Source organism: Sinocyclocheilus rhinocerous, unplaced genomic scaffold (assembly GCF_001515625.1).
Source record: "Sinocyclocheilus rhinocerous isolate Xijiao unplaced genomic scaffold, SAMN03320098_v1.1 scaffold23, whole genome shotgun sequence".
NCBI lineage: Eukaryota > Metazoa > Chordata > Actinopteri > Cypriniformes > Cyprinidae > Sinocyclocheilus > Sinocyclocheilus rhinocerous.
Genome location: NW_015644367.1, coordinates 288,422 through 297,111, shown reverse-complemented (window position 1 = coordinate 297,111; position 8,690 = coordinate 288,422). Strand labels below are relative to the sequence as shown.

Here is an 8,690-nt window from a genome sequence, read left to right as displayed (position 1 = left end):
ATTAACTCTTTAAACATGAGCTAATTAAACAACAGTAATTTGTTAATTACAGTGACTACACATTTATCCCTACTTAATCCCCACCTAACTATGAATTAACAATAAACAAATAGTTTGTGAATTATTTATAAGCACTGTGCTATTGTATACTTGTTATACTTTTACCAGTATCTTCTTTTGTGTTCCACACAGAAGAAAGTCAAACAGGTTTGGAATTACATGAGGGTGAGTAAATGCTCAATTTTTAGGTGAACTCTCTTTAAATAGTGGAGCATATTTCAAATATGTGTGTACTTCACTATTAATTCAAAGAACAGTGGTGACAAACATGTCTCATGTTTGGCTAATGTACAATGACAGGAAGATATGTCAAACAATAAATGTACATGCACTATACCACTATTCATTCAATTTGTCCACCAAATCTATTTTTTCCCCTCTTGCCCCCTCACTCTCTCTCTCTCTACCCCTTCTTCCCTCACAGCCCACCCTGCACTGAGCCATAATGGTACATGCCATTAGTGAGCACATCTTGAGCAAGGAGGGGGTCTCTGCCTCGCCGAAGAGGCTACGTTAGAGCCACATAAACACATTTACAGATGTGTCTCCATGCGTTCTGACAGCCCGACTGAGCCACGACTGCCATGCTGAATGAAGACAGAGAAATCAGGGGGAGAGACGAAGAACAACCACCAAGCAAATTACCACAGCATTACTGCAGGGTCTTGCCCATATCCCTCTCTCTCGGATTGTGGGCTTGAGTGAGAGCACGTCTGACAGGGAAGACAGGAAAACAGGGGAGATCTACCGGCAGATTCATCCCCAAGGCTCCTAATTACAGCCCGTGTTTCCGCTTTGATCCAGAAGCCACAGCACAAACAAATACAGGGATGCTCTGACCAAAAACAAAGAAGAGAAGAGGAGAATAAGAAATCAAGAGAGACTCACAAAGACAAAGAGTGAGAGATGGAGGGATTTTTAATGAATGAAGCATGCAGCAGCATGTGGTGGAAATAACTGCATTTACGTAAGGTAAGACAAACCTTCTTTGTCTAATCTGTGTCTAATCTGTGATAGAGAACAACACAAAAAGGCACACAAATTCTGTGGTGACGAGCAACAACAGAGGCTGTGACTGCTGTTTCTCCCTCACGATTGAGAGAGACTGCTGCGTGGATGAGCCCAGGAGAATAAGCTACGCATATGTTAAGATGTACACGGGCATGAGCTTGTGACAGAGACCTGAGGCAAGCCTGAAGAAAAGAATCACTCGTAATCCGTACAGAGCTCAAAGAGCACCGTGGTGTCGGCTAGAAAGACAGCTGGGAACCTCGGGAAACAGTTGTGTTTGTGTATATATTCATGAGTCAATCCTCAGTATGGATCCGTTTTGCTTCTGTTGGATCTCTTGACAATAATGTACGTTGCATAAACTTAGGAATTTTAACATAATTTGCAACTCACCACTTTTAGGATATTTAGTCCAGGTCATCTGCGGTTCATTTTATATTTAGTTGCAGCTGGACAAAATAAGCATCAGTTTAATATGCATGTCAGATCTGCGCTGCAATGATAACCACACGCGTATCATAACAAAAGAAGTGTCAACACTAATGCCAGTTCACTGCTAAGGGGGTGCAGCACTGCTAGTTCTAATCTATACCTGGGTATTAGTGTTCAGTCATTAACGACTTAGTTTAGGGCCCCTCCCCCCACCTGACCCAGTGTCAAAACAAGCCTGCATGCTGAAAAACAACCCCGGGAACAATGCACGGCCGGTGCTTAGCAAAAGCGTGATGGTAATTAGATGGAGAAAGCGTTAACAAATATCGGTGCCATCAATGCGCTCTTTTATTGTGTAAAACCCAACTCTGCCAGCTGCTGAAGCAATAACAACCGTAGCTAAATATGTAAATCATTACATAAGAGCAGGAACAGTGCCGCTCCAGGGCAGGAATATGAAGCCATTAGTAAAGATGTGTAGCAATATCAACGGAAAGTACATCTCTTTAAGGATGAGTCTGGGATGGAGTTCCACATTAAGGAACAGATTGGGCAAGTCTTACTGGAAAGTTTAGCTCAAATGAGCCCATTGTGCCTTCAGAGGTTTATGAGATCATTTGTCACATATCTTGGTTGTCTCATCCTGAAGTGGAGAATCGCAAAAGTTTTGAGCAAAATACTCACAGAAGGTGATGAAGTCCTGTCCTTCATCATTATCAACATCACAGTTAACATGAAACGGCATTTTACTTGCCTAATAAGATGTATTCCCTATGAAACAGGATTTTCAATGGGAGAAATAAATGATTTTATTAAACTGGGAATTGATTGGATCATAAAAACCAGGTGCTCTGTTCTACACCAGATTGGACACAGACCTGAATGTAAGATTGCAGTGATTATTGATGACTTCTTCTATCCACTGGTACCTACTTTTAAATGAATCTTGGATCTTGTTGCATCCTAATTCTTAAGTATTTTTTTTTTTTTTTAATCTATAGTGATTATAGATTATTTCCACATTCTTTATTACATTAACACTAACAAGCATTGAATTACTATTGGCAAGATTTCTACATCAGTCTATGTAGTCAGTCTACATTACCTACAACAGTAGCCTAAAATAGTCTATGTAAACTGTTAATATAATATAATAGAATAGAATAGAATAGAATAGAATAGAATAGAATATATAAAAGCAACATCAAACAGCTAAGCTCATTTGCAAGAGAAAACAGATGTTAAAAAAATAGTATTATATAATTATAGTATATTACATTGCATATCAGAAACTATGCTACCAGTGAACTTTGCTGTTAAGTTGTCTCTCTCGTGGGAGCTCTCAAACCACTCAAACATTTTTAGCCTGCACTCAGCTTTGTGGTGTCAGTACATAGCAGTGTTGGCTTGTATTTCACTTTCAGCAATATTAAAGGCTCACAAACAAAACATGCATACTATATATATTCATCACAGTAATCTATAAAACCCCTGAATTATCAGCCATAACTCGTGTGATCACAGAGCGCTCGAGTACCAAAGGGACAGAGACAACGATTACAAAACAACAATATCATTCTACTCGTCAGATAAATTGGTGCGGTTGCAAGGAATTCTGGATTAAGCACACTTCAAAAATATTTTGAAGTCCTGTGGGTGAAAAGCATAATGTTTCTGTTGAAAACAGCTCTGACGTATAGACATTTGAAAGCACACTAGGCCGGAGCTACTTGCTGCAGGCACTCTTGCCCTCCCTCACACAAACTCACACAAGTTCACACACTCAACCTCTCTTGCTCACATGTGAACGATTTGTTAGTAGACAAACACTCTGATTCAAACTGCAAGTGTTATGACCCATTTCGCTCCTCTTCACAGGAAAACCCACATAAAAACCTGTTTTCACATGTGTCACACAGGCAAGGTTAGTTTGCTGAGGGAATCCAAGCTCTTGAAAGACTGTAAAGCGATTCACAATGTCATCTGAATCTCCATGCCATGAATATTAACCAGCACAATTGTTCCCTGAGTGAGGCTACCATGGCTGCATTATTCATTCATCCCGACGCTGCCACAAAGAGTTACACACCGCTATGGCCAGATCTGCTCTGTACCAGCTTGCGGTGCCCGATGTGGAGCGCTAGCACCCACACCCATAGCTCTCTCTCAATGGATAGCTAATGAACAGCTGAGAAACAGAATAAGGAAGAAGGAACAGAGGAAAAAGGCAGGAAAACAGATTGCCAGGCCTTAGGCTGGGCTGTTATTCTGCCTTCTTGAATTCAGCACTGCAGGGCTTTGAGGTTGTGTTTGGCTGCCATCTCTGGCCCACTTTAGTCGTGCAGTCGTATAGACACACACACAAACACAACTCCCATTACTGAACCATAACACCCCCAGGGACAGCAGCTGTTACCCCCGGAAGAGCTAGGCCCATAGTTGCAGAAGCGCTAAGAAGCTAAAGTGAGAATGCCAGGCCATATTTCCTAAGCGGGGTCCCATGTGGCCGCCCACCCTCCATGTGCCTAACAACTTCATCCATTCATGCTGTATATGGCTCACCTTTTTCTTAATGATGCCTGACAGCTGTATAGTAATGGCACAATCCTATTATGCTGAGTCCTGATTTTCTTGTCAAGAGAAGGTAATGATTGTGTGTATGTGTGAATGTGTACACTTCAATAAGCATCTTCATAAGACGACTGACATGCATTCTCGGCTCCTTTCTGAAGCACATGGGTGGCAGGGGTCCAGGAGCATGCTGTTCATACATACCTCACATGTGTTTGACAAAAGCAAATTTTCAATGACAAAAGCTATTCCATTTAGGAGGCAAGAGACATAACAAAACCAACATGAGTTTTTTTTTAATAGTCTACCATTGCTTGCTAAAGTGTTGAAGGGATCGCTCTTCCAAAAAATGAACATTCTGACATCATTTACTTTCCCTGATGCCATACAAAAGCTGCTTGACTTTTATTCTGTGGAATACAAGAATATTTTTGTCCATACAATGACAGTCAGAGCAGTCCAAAACAACAATGGATCCAACCGGCTTTCATTATATGGAACATTTTTCAAAATATCTTCTTTTGTGTTTCACAGGATAACACCACTGAGGTTTGGAATGATGACCCTTTTATATGTAATTGATTTTTTCAAAATATCTTCTTATATGTTCTTTAGAAAAAAAGAAAGTCATATAGATTTGGAAACATAGATTTTTAAATTTACTTTTTTTTCCCAATTATTCCATCTTATATTCTCGATATATGAAGTGTTACCTTGGTAATGTTTCATTACTTTTTGACAGCATTAACATTAAATATCCAATAAAAATAACACTTTAATGCAAAGGTACCTTTACCAACTCTACCCTCTGACCAGTACATGACTTCTGCTAATTCTGCAGTCAGCTAATTCTGTGCATATTCAGCAGGAAAACATTTCTCTAAACCATGTTTATAAAGAATAGGTAAAATTAGTCAAGAGCGATTCATAAAGGTCATGTTCTTGCGAAGAAAAAAAAACCCTAGGCAGAATGGAATGAAACAGGCATATTATTGAAAAGCTTTCAACCTGAAAAGTAGTTCAGTTAGAACACTGATGAAACAGGTAATGCAACAACCACAAGATTTCTGTCTTGTGTGTACAACAAAGAGAGAGAGAGTGAAGACGTAATCTGGGAACGTTCCCCACGTGAACTGTCTCTAAAATGGGTGATTTCACTAAGTGGGGAGAATGTTCAGAGCACAAATCCTGTCTGTTCTTACGCTCTTACTGCTGAAAAGTCTGGAGTGTACCACATAAATGTCTATAAAGGCACTGTGAACTTTACAGCGTTCTTGATGAGAATGCATAAGGAGCACCAAGAGCCATGAGGGGATAATAAGCAAATGACCTTTAAAAACAATAAAGTCTTCCTTTAGTAAATCTAATTCTGGTAAGTATCTGTCCTCTGTGTCTGTCCTCTGGAACAGCAGTAATACATAGAGCCCCCTCCCCACATGTGCTATTCCGTCTGGCAACAGCCCCCAGTCCCTCAACAGCAGCTGCTGCTATGCTCACGATACGAGCACTGTTAAATATCTGCGACCAATCAGATTTTCTAATCCTGTAGATTCACTATATAGTGACCATGACCATTTCATCTCTGGATACCAAGTGCATTCATATTTAATTTAAATCTTCAATCATGTCCTTCTTACAGTGTGAAACGGGATAGACACAGCAAAGCACCTGGCCCTAATGATTTGGCTGATGTTTGAGAAATTCAGTTCTGCTGAATGCAGAATTAAAATCAAGTTGTTGTTTGTCCTGTGTTAAATATCTGCGACCAATCAGATTTTCTAATCCTGTAGATTCACTATATAGTGACCATGACCATTTCATCTCTGGATACCAAGTGCATTCATATTTAATTTAAATCTTCAATCATGTCCTTCTTACAGTGTGAAACGGGATAGACACAGCAAAGCACCTGGTCCTAATGATTTGGCTGATGTTTGAGAAATTCAGTTCTGCTGAATGCAGAATTAAAATCAAGTTGTTGTTTGTCACATTTAGTTGGTTGACCTCTTGCATTATATGTCTTGTACTATGTGTACAATTATTTGTAATAATAGCAATGATTTTATAGTTATAAAAGATTTCAACTGATCAACTGAAACATTTTCTCATTATCATTGTGAGAGATATAATTGGCTTAATGAAAATTTAAAATAATATTATTCAAAAAATGTGCATTGATTTGATTAATAATGGTCTTACTGGTGCCACATTAATGCTTGCTAATCAACATTTATTATATTATCTAATTTCTGTGAAATTGAATAACAATGCAACAAACCTGCCTTTTAAAACAGTATTCATAATTGTGAAGCAGAACCACTTGAACTGCAGAAAGAGGTTTTGCGTTTGTCATCAGGTAGTTTCGCTAATGACCTGCTAGTTAAAGTAGTTACAGATAGCCTCTTTAACGCTCTTGTGTGCTGTCGAGCATGCTGTTAGGAATTATTGCTCCTCTTTTGTGCTATAATCTGGCCAGAACATTGCAGATCACATCAACGTCAACTGGCAGGCTGGGTAGTGTCTGATGCGACACTATGCTGCTTTCAGCTGCCTCTGGGTTTTGTTTTCACTGAGCAGGATTCGTGACCTGTAACAGACCTTGCATGAATCTGACAGATAAACTGATGAAACTAGATAGTATTTTGTGTGTTAATGATTTAACAAGATATTAAACAAGAGTTTAAACACTGCTTCATCAATAAGACAACACTACACTCTTGTCGTGGGCTTTAATTATCAGTTTAAAATGGATTTAGTCAACCTCAGCCTCCTTAGCTTTTAATTAAACTGTGCTCTTTCACTTTGAGGTAGGGACTCAATTACCATTTGAGCTACTCATATGTGAATATGCTAAAAAAAAAAAAAAGATACTCTATGCATTATTAATAACTCATGGGCAAATTGCTTTTTAATGCAGGTTAATTCAAACTTTATACTATAGCTGCTTGCCAAAAATGATCCAGTTGGGGCCGCTGTGTAATTTTCAACCTAGGCTCATAAAAAAATACATGCCTCTACCTACATTTTCATAAAACTGCAAAATGTCAATCTATGTATAAAATACACTGCAGTATCCAACTGAAATGAACATTATGGGGAGTAAATCTTCAACAACTTTTATTACTTTTCATACGATTACCGAGGCAGATTATTGATTAAAAAAATACTTATTTTCATTGTAAATTAATACATTTTGAAGTTTGCATCACATAAGGAGATCCATATGAATGGCTTTTCTGATGTAGTAAACTTGCTCTGTAACTCACCTGGTACTTGCGATGCGAAGCTCTTCAGGTATGCGAAACACAAGTCGCAATAAAAGAGGTCCAACACCTGTTCATTTTTAGCAAGCTAAAATGGCATGCTTGTTTCAACAAATGTGTTTTTATCTCATGTTTGCTTTTTGTCAGTTTAGGGGTTTTAGCTTTTAGCGCCGCTTATTGGTCTGTATTTCATTTACGAATTGTGGCGATACATATAACACCCAAACTAGCAAAACATTTTCAGATTCATTTTCATCTGATTTAAAACAGTTAAAACTGAATGTGTTTTAGCACCACTCACTAAACCTTTCATTTTGAGAGTGTTGCAAAACACACAAGAAGCCTGTGGCAATATATATATATATATATTTTTTTTTTCTGCAAAAATTGCAATATATTTTTTTTCTGCAAACATTGCAATATCAGCATTAAAGTGAAACTGAATTTAATTCAATATGAACAATGGCACTGCGTGAGTGAGCCAGTTCAAATATAGAAAAATAGATAGTGTGCAGACCCAAATGGGTTATGCATCACAGTGATCATGGTGAAATTTACAACATTAATGTGTACAGACATCCTTGTGAGCCAGAGGGCTCAAAGCAGCTTACACATTCACGTTAAACAGATCTGAGCCAAACTCACCATCATTTGACTCTGAAAGCGCAGTGAATCTCTGAAACTGGGAGACATGCCACTGGCCACTTTCATTTACCTTTCAAACGGCAATTTAATATGCTACTAAGATTTATTCACAGAGGACTATTTTCTGCCTTCTATTTTCTTGGCTTGGTGTTTCACACACTGCCATGAGAGAGTACATGTGTTTATTACACGGCTCTCTGGAATATTTCATCCTGTTTGGTCAGCAGTGGCATTTTGTAGTCAGATATTTTTGTATAATGATGCTGAGCTGTAAAAATGTGGCTGATAGGGATGGGCGATACCTCTTACTTTATTTTCGATCCGATACCAATATTTTCAAGCCCAGTATCGTCGATATCGAAACCAATACCGGTACCTCTAAACTAAACTGATCTTTTAAATTATTAAAAGAATATAATCAGTAATTATACTCACTTAATATTAGATTTTAAAGCCATGTTTTTTAACATTTCATAGGCCTTTTTTGTTTACACTGTCAGAAATAAAATATACTATAATTGTATTTAGCCCTTTACTGGGGTAGTAACCTCAAAGGTGCAACTATACCCCTAAAAGTGAGTATATTAGTACCATACATGTATGCATGCTTTAAGGGTAGATAAGTTACAAAGGTGCACCTTTGAGGATACCTCATGAGAAATAAACATGGTGTTACATAAGTACTAAAATGTATTATTATTATTATTA

The 8,690-nt window shown here is 38.2% G+C and overlaps 1 protein-coding gene across 2 annotated transcripts in view; it reads left to right on the top strand.

The window, feature by feature from the left end:
* The first annotated feature begins 520 nt into the window (after positions 1 to 520).
* The window catches only part of LOC107758242 (galactosylgalactosylxylosylprotein 3-beta-glucuronosyltransferase 1), an 89,207-nt gene continuing 81,037 nt past the window's right edge, over positions 521 to 8,690 (top strand). For both annotated transcript variants that reach the window (XM_016575934.1, XM_016575931.1), the window contains exon 1: positions 521 to 1,032. The gene's annotated coding sequence lies outside the window, so the exon portion shown is untranslated. The remainder of the gene's footprint in view (positions 1,033 to 8,690) is intronic.